The sequence below is a fragment of the Trichosurus vulpecula genome, chromosome 1 (assembly GCF_011100635.1).
Source record: "Trichosurus vulpecula isolate mTriVul1 chromosome 1, mTriVul1.pri, whole genome shotgun sequence".
In the NCBI taxonomy this organism is placed as follows: domain Eukaryota; kingdom Metazoa; phylum Chordata; class Mammalia; order Diprotodontia; family Phalangeridae; genus Trichosurus; species Trichosurus vulpecula.
In genome coordinates, this window is record NC_050573.1 from 163735207 (window position 1) to 163753796 (window position 18590).

At 37.6% G+C, this 18590-nt stretch overlaps 1 pseudogene; it reads right to left on the minus strand.

The window, feature by feature from the left end:
- Nucleotides 1–8098: 8098 nt before the first annotated feature.
- The window catches only part of LOC118835151, a 75610-nt pseudogene continuing 65118 nt past the window's right edge, over nt 8099–18590 (minus strand).

Sequence of the window (18590 nt, forward strand, 5' to 3'; positions counted from 1 at the left end):
CACCTAAGTTCTGGTCTCTCAGATGATGTTTGATGATGTCTAAACTCTGTATAAAAAGAGAGAACACACTTATTTGCTTGAGGCTCTCACTCCTGGAGGAGTGTTGGTGTAGGACTCTGGGCAGCCACTCTAAGAGCCTCCCAGCTCGTCAACCCAAATGTTGATGTTTTCTTGGTAACTATGAATTGTGATCTGGTCTGTTTATATTGTGTATGTTTATAACTTGTTTATATTTGCTCTGAAGTTCAGGTTGTTGGCTTTTCCTCTTGAACTAAGTAGGTTTATATGTATATGTTGGATTAAAGTAAGATTGTCAACCCTCTAATGTTACTTTTCTTAGTAAAGCAGATAAAAAGAACCTGTGCTGTCAGCGTTCTTCTTATTGGTCTGTCACTCCCACAGCAGCTGCTAGCTGAATTTTTGCTACATGAGCCAGTGAAGGAAACTTCTGATTCTGCGCAGGATGATGAAATTCACATCAAGGAGGGAAGGGGTAGGTCTCCCATGTTGTGGAAGTAATGTCCTATGGATCCTGCCAGAGAATAATACTGTAATTTAGGGTTTGCCAAGGTTCACTGTGAGTAGACTGGGTGATCTCAATGAACCAAAGCAGAAATAATAGCCAGGAATAGGTAGGACTAATCTAATGGTGCCTATGGTCTGTGTTCTGAGATTAGTACACAGATACAACTTCTACCCTAGGGCTTGCCCTGCTGTCAATCCTTCAGCCATAGTATATACTGTTGTTAGTTATTTGTGGGTGGTCTTGACTGGAAGGGCAATCAGATGATTGTCAGAGCTTTGAAAACTGGTGTGAACCCACTGAGCTGGGCTAAAAGCATGACCCAATAGCGCAACTTGATCTTTGCACTAGAAGCACTGATAGGTGGTTCATGATGAGGCGAGTGCTGTGCTCAGGCTAAGCCTGAGACAGAAACTGCTATTGTCAATACTGAGGCTAAAAAGGGGTGTCATTTATACCTGTTTGATCCCTCTGAAATACCACTGGCCTTTAGGTCTTAGGCCCACTGATTTTATGCTATGATTTATGCTTGTCAAATGACAAACTTATGAAGAAAGGAAAGAAGTATTTATTACATGCTTTCTATGTCCCAGGTTCTGTGCTAAGTGTTTTACAAATGCTATCTCAACAACCCTAGGAAGTAAGTGATAATGTCATCCCCATTTTACAGTTGAGAAAACTGAGGCAAACAGAGAAGTGACTTGCCCAGTGTCACCTAGTTAGAAAGTACATGAGGCAGGTCTTCCTGACTTTGGGCCCAGCATTCTATCCACTGAGTCATATAGCTGCTTCTGTTACCTTAGAATAGTGGTCCTTAACCTTTTCTGTGTGATGGACTCCTTTGTTAGTCTAGTGAAAACCTATGGATCCCTTCTCAGAGTTATGTTTTACATGCGTAAAATAAAACATATAGGACTGTGAAGGAAATAAATTTTATTGAAATATAATTATCAAAATTTCAAAAACCAAAACCAAATTCATGGACCCTTGATGAAGAACCCCTGCCCTAGAGGCTGTTCCCACTTTCTTTTTGTATTAATCTTCCATGAGAAAAATGATAAAGAAATTTCCAGGAGAGCATTGCTAACTTAAATAGCATCTTCCTCTGCTAGTGTCAATCCTCATTCTCTCTGACCCAGCTGTGACAATGATTCTGAGCTTCTAAAAAGTGCTTACTTAAAGGGTGTTTCACCCAGTCCCTGAACTTCCTTTGCTTAGATGAGTAACTGTTCTTTATGGGGGAAGCTGTTGTTGTTTTTACAAAATATGCAACTAGTACTTGTTCTCAATGTCACATCCTTTTTTTTCTTTTGCCTATGACAAAATATTCTTTCAAAAGCCACATTGGATAAATAATATATGATGCTACTTTTACATTTATCTACAGTATTGCTGGAAGTCATGGAATATTACATTCTCTAGAGAATTGAAATTGACAGTCACCCAAAGGGCAGTGGAGATATAAGTGGTATAAGCAGTTTACAACATATTATAAACAAGGAAGTGCCATGTAGAAATGTTGTAAATGATGTTACTTCTTTTACAAGAATTGAAGAGAGATCTTAATAGGCTGGAAAGATAGACTGAATCTAATAAGATGAAATTTAATTAGGATAAATGTAAATTCCTCTACTTGTGTTCAAGGAACCAAAAACGCAAATACAGAATAGGAGCTGCATATCTGGATAACAGTTCAGGTGAACTCCTAGGAGCTGGGGCATTTAGTAGATTATAAGCTCAACATAAGTCAATAGTTTGATACTGCATGCAGGTAAAAGAAGCTAAAATAATTTTTGGTTATATTCAGAGAGGAGTGGAGTGTAGAACAATGGGGATGATAATCTTGCTGTACAGTGCAGTGACATCTGGCTTATTGTTTTCAATTCTAGTCATCATATTTTACTAAGGATATAGACTAACAGAATTGCTTCGAGGGTGGCCGGAATGTTGAGGGTATGTTGAGGGTACTGGAATCCATGCTACGTGAGAATCAGTTTAAGGAACTAGAATGATCTTGCCTGGAGAAGGGAAAGCTTGGGGATGTGTTGTGGAGGAGTTGAAAGGACATGATAACTATTTTAGAGTATTTGAAGTACTCTCCTAGGTGAGAGGAATTAGATTTATTCTGCTTGGACCCATATGGCAAGAGTAGAAGCAGAGAGTCAGATTTCCATTTAATGCAAGGAAACATTTTCTAATAATGAAGGGTATCCCAAAGTTTAAAGAACTGCCTCAGTGCTTAGTAGGATTCCTTTCAATGCAGTCCAGTTGGAAGTTGGATGACCACTTGTCAAGGCTATTGTAGGAGGGATTCCTGGCCAAATACAGGTTAGACTAGATGGCCTCTGAGGTTACATTTTCCTCTGAGATTCTGTGAACCTATAAGAAATCCTAATAGCATTTGTCATATGTATTTTGACTATAAATCCCTAATAAATATGATGTATTTACTGGTCAGTATTCCCTACCTGGCTGTCTTGACCCCCAGGGAAATCCTCAGTTCAGTTTTGGACACAAATAACAGAGGGGAAAAATAGTCTGTTGTCACAACAATATTTGAATATCATTGAATAAAAGAGGATTCCAGATTTGTTGTCTATTTCTTCTATTCACAGAATCTACTATTGATTATCTTTGACAATGGAGGAGGAAAAAAATAGGAATGTCACAGAGTCAAGTAAGCTAAAAGTTGATTTAGGTATTTTTGTCACTACATGAGCTCAAGCAAAGAGGCTGTATGGATAGAATTCTGGAGTTGGTTAAAGAAGACCTGAGTTTAAATCCGCCTCTGACACTTAGTAGCTTTGTGACGAGTCTCAGGCAACTCTAAATTACACTCTAAACTCTATAGTCTTTCAGTGACTGAAAGCTCAGTTCCTTGTGTTCACATGTGAGTTTGAATATTTCTGATGATTTGGGAATCCATTTCTAAATGGTTAAGGCATTAAGTAAAGTCCTGACTCCAATTTCAGTTTTTCCTTCCTAATTTGTCCTTGTTTTGTCTTCTTTCAAGACTGCGTCAGGCAGTAAAACTTGTTCCAAAAACCTTTAAAGTCTTGGTATTTCAGAATTCTCCAGCCATAATGTCAAAAAGGATAAATTGAGAATGTGAAATAACAAGTTAGTAGATTAAGCACTATTAGGGAGACAGTGTGGCCAAGTGGAGAGTCCTTATCTTGAGGATAACACTGACTCGACTCCAGCCTGAGATACTTATAAACTGTGCAACTATGGAAAAATCACTTAACCTGGCTGTTACTTCAAATGTGGATAATAGCATCTGTAGTACCAGCCTCACAGGGATGTTGTGAGGTTAAAACAAAGCAATATCTGTAAGGCACTATACAAATGCCAGCTGTTATTCTTACAAAGATTAATGCAGAATTCAGGATAATCAGTAATGAGACTATTCTGGGTACCTTTGTAAATAAACCTGAAGTAGGCAGCGAAGGGGTTCTGAGGACAATGAGCAGTTGACTCCAAAAGAGAAGTATCTAGTTCCTATTTTAAAAATGAAGCTGGTGCAAAGAATAAGAATAAGAAGGTCCATGAAATCCCAAGTAAGAAACATGCATTGAAGGCTGAATAGTAAAAGCAGGGAAAGAGGATGTTTTCTAAACAGAATCAGTGGTAACACTTAACATAGGTCTCAAAGCCTAAGCTGTCTACCCTCCCACATACTCAAGACACTTAGCAACAAGTACCTGTCACAGAGAACTAATTCTTTTTGAGCAACTGTAATTGTTTCTTGCTACTTTTTAAAAATTTTGTCAGTGAGTCAGTTGATAAACATTTATTAAGCACCTACTATGTGTTAAGTGCTGGGGATACAGAAAATAGCAGTCCTTACCCTGATGGAGTCCACAGAATAATGGAGGAGACAACATGAAAACAACTAGATATAAAAAGATATATATAGGATTAGTAGGGGATAATTAAAAGAGGGAAGACACTAGAATTAAGATGGACCTGAAGACATCCTGTAACAGATAGGATTCTAGTTGAGACCTGAAGGAAGCCAGAGAAGCAAGGAGGCAGAGTTTTAAAGAATTTTGAGTTAGTTCGGTAGAGACTTTACTGATTCTACCTCAAACTTTTACCTCTTCCATCATGTTATGTTATGCTATGCTATGTCTCGTTATTGTCACCAGATAAGATGTGGTGCCAGGGAGCTGCAATAATGATGTCCTTAATCAGTTCGGTTCAATTTTCTGCCTGGATTTCATTGGATTATTTATTTATAACTCTGTACTATCGGATTTATTTCATAGTTTATAGCCAGTGGTACCCAGCCATATACATTTAAAGATTTCTCGTCATTACCCCCATTTAAAGTGAGGTCCATGATATCCTATAATTTCTGGATTTAATTTAATTTTTAATTTAATTTAAATTCTGCTAGAATCAACAGGTCAACCTAAAAATTGACTTTTCCTTGGTACTGGCCTCAAGAATCCCACAACTGTTTCTATTAACCTTTTCTACTTCAGGTCTAGCCCAGAAAGGTTAGAATTTTTCTTCCTGACTGATTCTGTCATTTCTGCCAAAGTCTCTTGTCAAGAGTGTACACATAAGAAAGGGACTAGAATTGCAGGGGGACTTAACATTACAATACATTAGGACCAGTCGTTGAAGAAGACAGGACTTAGGAGGTGTTTGATCACTCCTTTTAGAGTCTTGAAGAATTTTCTTATGAAAAGGTTTAAACTTATTCTTCTTGATTCTAGATTGCGAAAGCAGGATGAGTAGGTGGAAGGTCTGGGGAGGCAGCTTTCAATTCAATATAAATAGGACTTTTATTTTTTTAAAAAAATTGCTTCTTTTCAATTAAAAGCAATTGTATTTTCTCTCCTTCCCACCTTTCCCCCACTCCCAAGGGGAAAAAAAGAAAAAAAATCAAGCAAGACAAAATCTCACATTTGCCATCTTCAAAAATGTATCTTAATCTACAAAAATGTATCTACATCTTGAGTCCATCGCCTGTTGCAAGGTGGCTGGCATTCTTCATCAGTCCTCTGGTATTTCATTAATTAAGAGTTCTTAAGTCTTTAGAGTTCTTCACTGGTGATTTCATTGATTAGAATTCTTAAGTCTTTAAAAGTTGTTTGTCTTTACAATGTTATTACTGTATAAATTGTGTTTTTGGTTCTTGCTCATTTCAGTCTACATCAGTTCATACAAGTTTTTCCAGGTTTCACTAAACCCATCACCTGCATAATTTCTTAGAGCACAGTTGTATTTCATGACATTCACATACCATAATTTGTTCATCCATTCCACAATTGATGAGCACCCTCTTTATTTCCAGTTCTTTGCTATAGCAAAAAGAGCTGCTATAAATATTTTGTACACATGAACCTTTTTTTGATCTCTGAATATATCCTTTCTAAAACAGAATTAAATGAAAAACCAGCATTCTATATCCAGATAGTATCTGTACTAAGAATTTTCCATTCCACTACACCACTTGTGATTCTTTCCTAGTACTTCATTTTTCTATCTCTGCAGGTGCAGTTGTTGTCATGCAGACTAATAAAGTAATGTTCTCTCTAATAGAGGTCATGCCTTATTGCAGTTTCTGACTCAATCCTCAGAGGCATGCTCTTTTCTGCATTTTCAGTATCTAGATAATAAAGATTGAACTTGATTACAAGTAAAGAAGGGCAGATGCTTTCATTATTTTCTGTATTAACTCAATATTCATTCTATTCCAACTCCAGCTATGGCTCAGATAACCATCACGATATCTATTTTGGTTATCATGATGAATTTAATCTCATTGATAAACTAACTTGGAAAATCACATGTGGAATGGGTTGATAATGATAGAATTAATTAAACAGCCAGCCTACTCTATCTAGATTTTTAAATATATATATTTTAAGTGGATTTCTTTATTTTAATGATCTATTCTCATTATCACTGTTGATAATAACATTCATTTATTTATGAATTAGAATGCTTTGCATATGTAATACCTGTCTCAAGTCTCACTTTGCTTAACCTTCAAAGGCACTGACAGGTTTGGTTCCTAAAAGGGTGACTGATAGTACTCTCAGGATTCTTTTTTTTTTTTTTGGAGGGGGGAAGGCAGGGCAATTGGGGTTAAGTGACTTGCCCGAAGTCACACAGCTAGTAAGCGTGTCAAGTGCCTGAGGCCGGATTTGAACTCAGGTCCTCCTGACTCCAGCGCCAGTACTCTACTCACTGTACCACCTAGCTGCCCCACTTTCAGGATTCTAAGGGTAACCTTGTGGGTGAACATCCTTTTGAACAATAGTTCATGGGGCTCCACTAATATGTTTCCTATTATCAATCAGCCAGTAGAGTCAGATAGTTCTTTAGAAAAGACTTTTTAAAAATAACAGTACATCAAGAACAGTAATTACAAGGCATTTCCCACTCCCACCCCCAACAATATAAGTGCCATTCGGCTGCAAATACACACAGAGTTCATGAGGGGAACAGTGGGCATGGTCTTAGACTGCAATGATAGTGGGGTACATGTGTAAGGGACACACATCACCCAGGCAACTTACGACTCTAGAACTATGGAGCCTTGCTATACTTTCTTTCTCCAAAAGTCCTGATAGTGTTCATTGTAGGTTGTGGCACTTGTGATGCAGCTAGGTTGGCTCTTTGCAAGGTGTGATGACTTGGGTTAGTGGGCAAGTCCACAGTTAGGCTGGGTCAAGCAGATCATTCAGCCCCTGTGGTAGTCAAGCAGGATCAGTTGCTTCTGGACTGGGAAACAGCTGCCATTCAGGCAGTTCTGGTGCTCCTCTGTTGATGCCTGCCTGGGTCAAGCAGGTTGCTCAACTTCTGGGCTCTTCTGAGGGCATGATGTTTCTTTTATATGGGTCAATTGTCTGAACTATTCCAGTTTGCTCTTAGGTAGGCAGCTTCATGAAGTCTTTTCTACTGGCTTGGCTGGGTGGTACTGCTACCAATCTCCTCAGCCAAAATGCTGTTTTTAGCTGAAAAGTTCTTTTTGTTAGGGCAACAACCTTTAGCTCAGAAATAGCAGAAATCTAACTCCCAAGGAGCCTCAGCTCTGATATTTGTCATCTCCGGGAAGAATATGGGAGAGATCTAGCCTCTCCAGCAAGACGATCCTTCAGCATCAAAAGTTTCTTCCCTCAGTAAGACACAGCACTTGCCTTAAGATGATTATTTTCAATTTAGTTAGGACCACCTCCCTACTCCTTTGGGAATCATACATAAGTGTCTAGGGACAAAAGTATAAACGTAGTCTGTTGGCTGGAGACAAATTATTTTCCGGCTGGGCTCTTCATGTGTAATTTAGCTATTCAAGCCTCAGACTCTTTCTAGGGTAGGGATATTTATTTTATATCTGCCACTCTTCTGCTTTACATTTCCTTTTTGTTGTTGTTTTATTTTTAGTTTTGTTAAAAAAATCCAACAGGGCAAATAAATAAAGGAGTTTTGAGGATTATATGAACAAGGTCTTTGAGGCTGGGAGCCTGGGCAATAGTATCTCCTTTACTTTAGTGCCCAGGTATTTAGCTCCTTTTGAGGGAAAGGGTATCATACTACAAAACAAGTCCAAGGCCTCTACCATGTCTGCTCAATGTAGGAAGAAATATCTCTCATCAGATAGTTCACTGATGAAAATCACTTGCAAGTCAAGACATCACCATTCTGATGTCATTGGTTCTCTTTGAGGACAAAGGACAAAAAGCAACAACAACAACAGCTCACTGATATTGACCTTGAAGTGATCCTAGATATCTTTGAGGATTTTGGTATCATTTTCATCTAGCACAAATTTCATGGCCAAACCCTTTGTACTAAACCAGTCTACCCTGGTCACTCTGTGAGTTCCCGGGTATGTTGTAGTTGAGGGTAGTGTTCACTCATTCATCATCTATGCTCTGGTCAAACAGGATAGTGACCATAAGAAGATGACACTGGAAGTCCTTGAGCTGCTGATACTGGGACAACCTTTGGGACATCCCACAATGGACAACAATTGTTGGGAAGTTCTATTCCACTAGAAGCTGGGCCAATATGATACAGTGCTGTACAGATTTCACAAAGAGCTCTACCTGGTTGAACTTAAGGATAGTCAGGAAGTCAAAGAGTTTTTAATTCTTCTCATAGTCCTTCAGTTTACATAATACAGTTGCAGCCCATGCATTGTCATCTGTCTCATCATTCATGAAGATCTCCACCAAAACTTTCATGAACTTGTGGCAGACCAGGAAGATCTTTTTATTCTGGCTGGTATTCAATATCATGAACAGCTTCTCATGATGGGGTCATGGAGAAAATTTCCTGGATACTCTGATACATTTCACAAGCATTTTGTTACACTTATTCAGGATAAAATGTTTTTTGAGAATGAAATTTTTATTTTGGTTCAGGGTCCCCATGACAGTGAAAGGCAGCTAGCTGTGCAGTGGATAGAGTATCAGGCCTGACATTAAAAAGACTCATCTTCCTGAGTTCAAATCTGACCTCAGACACTTACTAGCTATGTGACCCCAGGCAAGTCATTTCACACTGTTTGCCTCAGTTCCTCATCTATAAAATGTACTGGAGAAGAAAATGGCAAACGATTGCAGTATCTTTGCCAAGAAAACACCAAATGGGGTCACAAAGAATTGGATACAACTGAAATGACTGAACAACAGCAACTCTATAACAATACATGGGCAATTCTTCCTCAGCACCACCTCCTTTATCCTTCTTTATTTGATAGATTACTAAAAACCAATACTACCCTGACATTTGGCATGTATTTGGAGAAATGCTTATTCTCCTTGCTAATCTGAAAGGTCAGTTCTCGAGTGTGACATATCACTTAGCAGAGAAATCTGACCAGTGACTGGCAGAGATTGTTGCAGCATGGCCAGCACAAACACAGCTGTCTTTCCTATGCCTGATTTGGTCTGGTACAAGATATCTATTTCCAGGATGGTCTGAGGATTACACTCATGCTGAACTTCAGATGTTCAAAGCCACAATCTGCAACAGCCTGGAGTAGCTCTGGCTTAAGTGGGAAGTCATGGAAGCCAGAGGTCCAGAGGGAGATGTAGGAGCCTTCTACACCACCCTTTGAATGGGCCTCAGCTCCATCTCCCTCAGCTGCTATCTCTACTTCATTATCTTCATAATCCAGGAGTTTGTGATCCACATTATTCTCTCCTGTGGCTGGGTCAGGGGAAGGGGATGTCTCAATAAGCTCTAGGAAAACTAAGGGCAGATGAGCTGGTGTGGTAGAATTTCAAGTAGCAGCAAGGGGAAGAGGAAGACACTGATGGCAGCAGTGGTGACCTAAGAAACTGGCCTCTACTTTTGGTCCCTGCTTTCCTCTCCTCCTCTTTACATTTCCATGTCTCAGCACCCTCAAATTTCAGCTTTTGGTGAAGTCTGATTAAGGAAACTCCTCTTACATAGGAATATATACATTAATTAATTTTACATAAAATATATAATACTATTCCAGTCATTTCCTCAAAGTCTCCATCAGACTTCTTTGTTCATTTATTCTCATTTTTTCATCATGCCATCAAGTATCTTTGCCAAGAAAACACCAAATGGGGTCACAAAGAATTGGATACAACTGAAATGACTGAACAACAGCAACTCTATAACAATACATGGGCAATTCTTCCTCAGCACCACCTCCTTTATCCTTCTTTATTTGATAGATTTGATACTCTATTCTTCTAGTTCTGGCTTCTTAAATTTTAAAAATTATCATCATCATGGTTGTTATTGTTATTATTATTGTTTTGGCTTTGTATTATTGCTCTAGGCAATCTCACTCTGGGGATCCAAATTCCTATTGTACATGCAGGTTCAGAGATCTTTGCTATTTGTAGGGGCTTATTCAGGACACATACTGGGCCCTTTGCATCTGTGGGATCCTCTGGAGAGATTCTATATTTCAGACTCTAGTTTTAGGGATCAAATTGGCAATTTATTTTTCTTTCTGTTGCTTTAGGGTATAATAGTGCAGTCAGTTTTTCCATTGTGTTTCCTTTACAAGACAGATAAATTCCTTTTGAGATGATTTTTGCATAGTTGAATATTAAAGTACTCATCCGTGCTAGTATACTACTGAATCTTCTACAAGAAATCATATTGAGGCTAATATAGGAAGACTGAGTTTTGTGCTTCTAAAATGCTGGTGCTTAAGCTAATAATGATAATAGTATTAATAGCTAGCATTAATATGGTGCTTTAAGGTTTGTGACTTGATTCACAAATATTATCTCATTTTATCCTCATAGCAACTTTGAGAGGTAGGTGCTATTTTTATCCCCATTTTATACATGAGGAAATTGAGGCGGGGAGAGGTTAAGCAACATTGTATTTATGTAAGGGACTTACTGAATTGGTTCCAGACAATCTTTAGGAGACACAAATAAAGAGGACACTTCACTGAAGGAGGCAGTAAAGACAAAAATTTTGGAATGGTGAACATGTATAGGAAGCTGGCCTCCATCATTTAAATGGACTTATTCGAAATTCTAGTTACTGCTGAGAATGGATTTCCTCTAAGTTAAGAGTTGGAGATGGAATAATCACAAGCAAAACAAACTTCAATTTTGGAAGTGAAAGTATAAAAAACGATCAGTAGGTTTGAGTTGAGTGAAGAAAGAAACAGCTGATGTCAGAGGCAAAGAAAATATATAAAAAATGTTTGTAGCAATACTTTATGTTGTAGTAAAGAACAGGTAACACATCGGATACTAATCAATTAGTAAATGGCTGAATACATTATAACATATGAATGTAAAGGAGTATTATTGAACCATAAGAAATAACTAATATGGCAGATTCAGAGGAACTTAGGAAGATGTTTATTAACTGATGCAGAGTCAACTGAACAGAACTAGGAGAAAATTTTATATGACTACAGCAATATAAAGGAAAACAACTTTGAAAGCCTCAAGAACTCTGATCACTTCAATGACAATTTATGACTTAAGACTGATGATAAAGCATGCTTCCCATCTCTTGTCAGAAAAATGATGGGTTAAAGGTGAAGAATTGTTCATATGTTTGGAAGTATGAAACTGTTTTGTTTGACTATGTTTATTTGTTACAAGGGAGGACTTCTATTTGGGTGAGAGATAGTTGCATAAGTGCAGAATGGATAGCTAGTAAAAGTGATACAAAAGGGGAAAAAAGAGAAGTGTTAGTGAAATATTTGAAAAATATACAGAAGATAGCAGAAGTTGAAAGTAGGGCAATTTTGTTACTATCACACTAAATTTAACATATTTTAAAAGCTAACAAAGTTCACAGTTTCATGGGTAATCCTCTTTTTCTGTTCTTTGTATATTGAAATGTTTATGTTAAGCTTATATTAACAAAGACTAAAAAAAGATCCATTCTACAGAATGCTGAACAAATGATTGTCCAGCTTTTGTTTTAAGACTTCTAGAGAGGGGGAACCCACTATCTCTTGAGGCCCATTACACTTGTAGATAGCTTTAACTGCTATTTTTCCTTACATTGAGTCAAGATCTGTATTTTTACAACTTTAGACATTTTTCTTAATACTGTACTCTTGAGCCAAACAGGACAGGCTCAACCTCTTTTCCACATGTCAGTTCTTCATATACTTGGTGACAATTATCACGAGTGGCAAAGGGGTACAGAGGAAAGAGTGATGGATTTGGAATCAGAGGACCTGGATTCAGATCCTGGCTTTATTGATTGTGTGGTTATTGGTTAATTCACTTATCCTTGCTGGGTCTTGGTTTTCTCATTTGCAAAATGAAGGGTTGAATTAGATGATCTCCAAAGTACTTTCTGGGTCTAAATTTATGATGCGATAAGTTCCTTTCTTCAAACTAAATATTTCTAGTCCCTTCAACTAATCATCATATGGTATGCTTGCTACTATACTGATTCTTCTCCTCTGGACCCTCTCTAGCTTTCCAATGACCTTCCTAAAATACAGGGCCTAGTACTGAGCAGAATACTCTAGATGTGATCCAAACAGGGCAGAATGCAAAAAGATTTCAATTCTCTAAGTTCTGGACACTATGTCTCTCTTAAGTCAGCCTAAAATTGCATTTGCTATTTTTATTTTGCCCAAGAAATCTTTCTCTGGCTAGAAGGCTATACATGTATTATATATAATATATATGTCACACATCATATATAATGTCATCTCAAGGGATGACAGCAGGGAGAAGTAGCAAAAATTCCTCAAAAAGAAATACATGGATCTTGATTTCCTAGGCAGCCAAGATCCACGTATTCCTTTTTGAGGAACTCTTGGTAGCCACCCCCCTCCCTCCAACCCCCACCCCCGCCAATTGCTGTCATCCTTTGGGCTGAGAATATACCCACTCTTAGAACACTCCTTTTGGGCTGTGGGGTTAAGCACATGTCTAGCTGTGGCATGTGGCTATGCTCCCTTTTTCATCAGCAGCTGTGCTTGGTTTCCAATAGACACCAGAAAACATCAGGTTCCCATCCCAAGTACCCACTTCTTAGCCCCCTACCCCCAGCTTTTCAGCTCCCTTTTGTTTGTTGCCTTTCCACATTAGATTGTTAGTTCCTTGATGGTAGGGACTGTCTTTCTTTTTCTTATTTGTATCCCTGGTGCTTAGCACAGTGCCTGGCACATACTAGGCACTTAATAAATATTTGAATTCAGTTGAATGTGCCTCTGCCCCAAGTCACCACAAATAGCTCTTGGACTGAGAAGAGGAGAATGAGAAATCCCCTTCCTGCTTTGCCAGTAATGAGGTCATGTATGTGAAGTTTTGTTTTTTTTTCTTAATCTGAGACCTGTGAAATTGTTTTTTGCTGTGGTTGTTGTTAATTTTACATTTTGAAATACACTGTATATCAAGACAATCAGTTTCCAATCCCATGTATTTTATTTTATGCATTTTATTCTGAGGAGTCCAAAGACTTTACCAGATTGCCAAAGGGCTGCATGACTCAAAAAAGGGCTAAGAACCCTTGCTTTCGGAGGTCAGATCTCTGATCTATTGATTTTGGTGTTATCATAGAGGCAAACTCAAGGTTGATACTGCCCAAGAAGCCCAAGTTTTCCACTCTACTGCTAGATTCTGGTATAACATTATTTAAATAATATAGGGAGCTCATTTGGTTACCTCACTTCCTCCTACCACCACCCCCAACTCATGTCTGATTGCCTCCCCACCATTGTCTATTGGAAATCAGATGCTGACCCTTCCATAAAGCTTTGTGTCTCCCCTAGTCAGTAAGGATCCTTGTTTCTTGGGCCTAAAATGATAGTTTTTTTTTCATCTCTCTCATATTTATTATGTATATAAGTTAGTCTGAAAATACAATTCAACAAACATTTATTAAGCACTGTAACCAAGAGATGCTAGGGACATAAAGATAAAAATGAAAAATGTTCTATACACTCAACGAGCTTATATTCTTGAAGAAAACAAATATACACCAAGGATTAATATAAAAAAGCGCTCTGACTGTTGTTTGCATGTTTTTTTTTTCCTACCTGTTTCCTCCTTAACTCTCTGGTTTATGCCTTGAATGATGATAGTAATACTCTGAGAACCATTGTACAAAGTTATGTCTCTGCAGTTGTATCAGTCAAGAAACCTTATATGATCTTAATATGGAAATAGAAAGCACCTTGTTGGATGAGAGTCCTTTTTTGCTTCTTTTGGGGGAGTGGGAAGGAGGAGAGTGGGACAAGGAAAATTATTTTTTCAAAATTGTAAATGTAGTAAACATCATAAGATGCTTAAATACAAAAAAAGAGGGATCAAATCACACATAATCAGTAAATTTCTGTTATTTTGTTTTTAAAGTGTAATTTTTAAAGGTTCTGTTCCTTCTCTTCTGAAATTTTCTTCCTTGTATCCTCCTTTACTTCTTTGCTGTTATTATTACTGATAAACATATAATCAGGGTATATGTTGTTTTATTTCTGCTTTCTTCACTCTATATTAGTTCCTGTTTTCCCATATTTCTTCCTTGTATTTACATTTCTTATGGCATTCTATTCTATCCATACGCCACAATTTTAAAAAGCCATTCCCAAATCATTGGATATACACATATACATATATATATACACACATATATATATATATGTATATATATATATATATATATATATATGTTGTTTCTACTCTTTTGTAGTTACAAACCATGTCTGTATGAAGACTTTTATAAAGATATGTCTTCTCTTCCCGAGTTAAACATTCGGAGTTCCTCATATGACATGAATTCATGTAAAATTCATATAAAAAGATTTTTGAGAATCCCATAAGGTTGAATCTAGTTCATGTAAACCTAACACTTTAGTTCTAGGTCTCGGGTTAAAACAAATTCTTCTTTCAAGTTTTCCTAAGTCCTTCTTTCCATTCATGCTGGTTTTCACAGTTGAACTCTTGCTTATATAGGAATTTTTCCATTATCTTTGTGTGTGTGTATGTGTGCATGAAAGAACTTTTTTTTAATTTCAGGGAACATGACTCATTTTTCATGGAACTTGTCTCCATTTTAGTCTGTACACATTTCCCTTCCCTCATAAATTCTGAGATGCCTTAGGGGAAAAAATGGTAATATATCTTTGATATATGTTATAGTCAATGGAAACTATGAAAGGATATTTATAATAATTTTTCTTTTATTTTCTTTTATTTATCATGGAGGATATGAGAAAAGCTGATCCTTAAGGTTTAGATTTTATAACTTTTATACCCACTTTATAGAGTGACTTTTAAAATTTCAGATTCTGGAAACCTGGGTCCTAGTCCCACAGTGGCTCTTTCATTATGTGGCCTCATAGAAATCACTCTCAGGACCTGAGTTCCTTCATTTCTAAAAATTGGGGGTTGATCAGAATTTTTATTCTTTTGCTTCTAAAATTCTATTATTTTCATTTGGTCCTCAGGTAACTCGATGCATTTAAGTTACAAATAAGCAGAGAAAAGAGTTGGAAAAATGTATTTCTCAGAAATATGTAAATAATAAAATTTGTCAACAAAGTTTTTATTCCAGGATATGATAATGAAAAATGAGAGTGATATATTAGTAAAGAGCAATGTAAAATAAGTTTTTATAAGACTAGGCAATAAAATTTTTGAAATGAATTATGTTGGTGTCATAGAATTTCAGGATTAGAAGGGACCTTTGAGGCAAACTCTCACCCAAAGAAGAAATTGTATTTATTTGCAAATAAAACTTTATGGAAATATTGCATAGAAAATTTTCTTCAATACTTCTATTTTTTATCTCTTCAGGTGCCAAATAGGCAGACTCTATGCATTAGAGTGGGGCAGCTAGTGGATAGAGTGCTGGGTTTGGAATCAGGATGACTCAATTTTATGAGTTCAAATCTGGCCTCAGATACTTCCTAGCTGTGTGACCCTGGGCAAGTTACTTAATCCTGTTTGCCTTAGTTCCTCATTTGTAAAATGAGGTGGAGAAGGAAATGGCAAACCACTTCAGTATCTTTGCCGCAAAACCCCCAAAATGGGGCTATGGAGAGTCAGCCACTGATTGAACAACAAAAATGCATTAGAATTAATCTTGAGAGCAAGGACCATATATTATCAGATGCAGGCAATTTAAGAGGCAGTATCTTTTTGAAGAGCTTTAGGCAAGGAGCTGGTCTATATAAAGTGAGGATAATACTTCTTTGCTTTATCTGGGAATGTTATTTATGTAAGTTAAGGTGTGTAGAATGCCTTGAAGATAAAAATAAGTAATAATAATGAAAGGAACCATAGCATAGTGGGTAAGAGATCAACCTTGGAGGTGGCAAGACCTAGGTTCAAGTCTGTCTCTGATGTGTACTAGCTATGTGACCACTTGTAAGTTGCTTGACCTCTTAGGGTCTTGGCAACTCTAAGATTAAAAGTTACCAAGGATTTACTGATCTGTAATGGTGGAGTAAGAGCCCTAAAGCTACAAGACTGAATTGTTTTCCTTCCCCACCCCAAAAGCATGCATCTGATGAATATGTCACCCTTTCACTTAAAAAAATTCAGTAAGTCTCTATTATCTATCTAGTAAATTTTAAACTCCTTTTGCCTGGCCTTCAAAGCCATCCACATTTTGGGCCACTGTTCCTTTCTAACTTTATCACATTATTCTCTTCTGTGTATCTATGCTTGTATCAGTAAGGCAAGATTCATGATATCGATGGTGACCATGAATATGACTGTAGGGTTTGGAATCGCCAAATATGAGAGACTCTCTATATAGAAGGCAGAAGAAGTAAAACTTTTATTCAGACACCAGAGGATCAGATCCCCAAACCAATAATTCCCATTTGACATAGCAACAATTGTATCCCAAAACTAGTAAGTCCACTTCAATGTAACAGCAAAGAAATTAAAACATGATATCACAGCAAGGAGCCAAGCCATCCTGTAACCTTCCCTTCTGCTGGGGCCTTTCTGTAAACACTCACTTACAAATCCTAGCTGTCTGCTTACCTGTGTCCTCTCTTCCCACAGTTCTGAGAGCCCTTGCAGTTCTCTCCCTGCCCTTGCAGTTCTCTTTCTCTCTGTGTCTCTCTCTCCTCCTTGGGCTAAATTCTGACCTTAATGGCTACCTTCAGGGTATATATACCCTTCTTAGAGCCCAGAGGGCTTTACACCTACCACAACAAAAGAGTGTGGGCCTTCCTACAAACAAGCCTCCCCTAATCAAGCTTCCCTTAACTAGCTCCCCCTGAGGCCTATTAAGGGATTAATGGTTGGGAAGATCTTTAATCACATTGACACCACAATGCTTCAGCCTCCTTGGACTCCTCTTTCTTTCACCCATGCTCTGTGCTTTTTTCCTTCCTTCCTTGCTTTTGCTTACACTCTTCCCTCTTCTCTCTCTCTCTCTCCTTTTACCTGTTCCATCCTTATCTGTTCTTTCAAAGCTAACTCAAATGCCACATCTACCAAGAAGGCTTCTCTGTTGAGAATTATTATCTCATTTGGACGTCCTGGAGTGATTTGTAATTATGTGATATTGTGTATTAATGTCATCTATATGTCTTATTCTGCCATTAGAATATTGACTCCATTGGGGCAGAGTTTGTACCTGCCTAATACCTGCTTTACTGATCTTCACATAGTAAACATTTAATAAATGCCTGCTAATGAATGAATGAATCTGTTCAACAACTATCTGATGTTACTAGTACAAATACTATACCTATTTCAGAAATGAGGAAAGAGACAGCTTAGAATAGTAGATAAGGCACTGGATTCGGAGTCAGAAGACCTGGGTTCAAATTCTTCCTCAGAGGCTTACACTATGGTGTGGCTCTGGGCACTTCATTTAATCTCTCTCAGCCTCAGTATTCTCATCTGTAAAATGAGGTAGTTGGATTCCGTGGTGCCTAAGGTCTCTTCTAGCTCTCAGTCTTTAATGATCATATGAAATTTAGGCTTAAAGAAATTTAGTGAATTATCCACACTCACAGAGCTAGTGAATGAGAAACTAGCACTCAAACCTAGATCTCCCCAGTGCAAGTAAAGATTTCCTTCCACTTTTGTCTCTCAGATAGAGGTAGAAATTTCAGAATCAATGACTGTGTTGCCAATAAATCATTTGCAGACTGTTAAGTGCTTTGCCTGTTGATGTGACCTGGTTTGTATACCCAGCAGAACACTGTGCCAGTCTCTAATTTCTTCCTCAGTGAAATCATGAACTGTAACTCTACCTACTTCTCTATTTTAATCTTATTTTAATTACCTAATGTAAACAGTACATAAATGCCAGCCACCAAAACTAGAATAAAATGAAAACTAATTTATACATATTTTTAATCGCTTTCTCTCTATCTATTATACATTAATTCAGAAATCTTCCAAAAGAACAAGATTTGTCTTCTACTATTTTATTATTTCTATTAATGAACTACACGGAGATTTTTCATGGTCCCTCAGCTGGAATAGTTGACTGAAATCATCTAGTTGGACCCATACCTTACTGAAAATTAGCTATGATGTAAGTGAGCATCCAGCCACCACCTGAAGACTGCTAATAAAGGTGAACCTACTACCTCTTGTGGCAGCCCATCCCACTTTTGAATGGTTCTGTTGTTTAGGAAATTTTC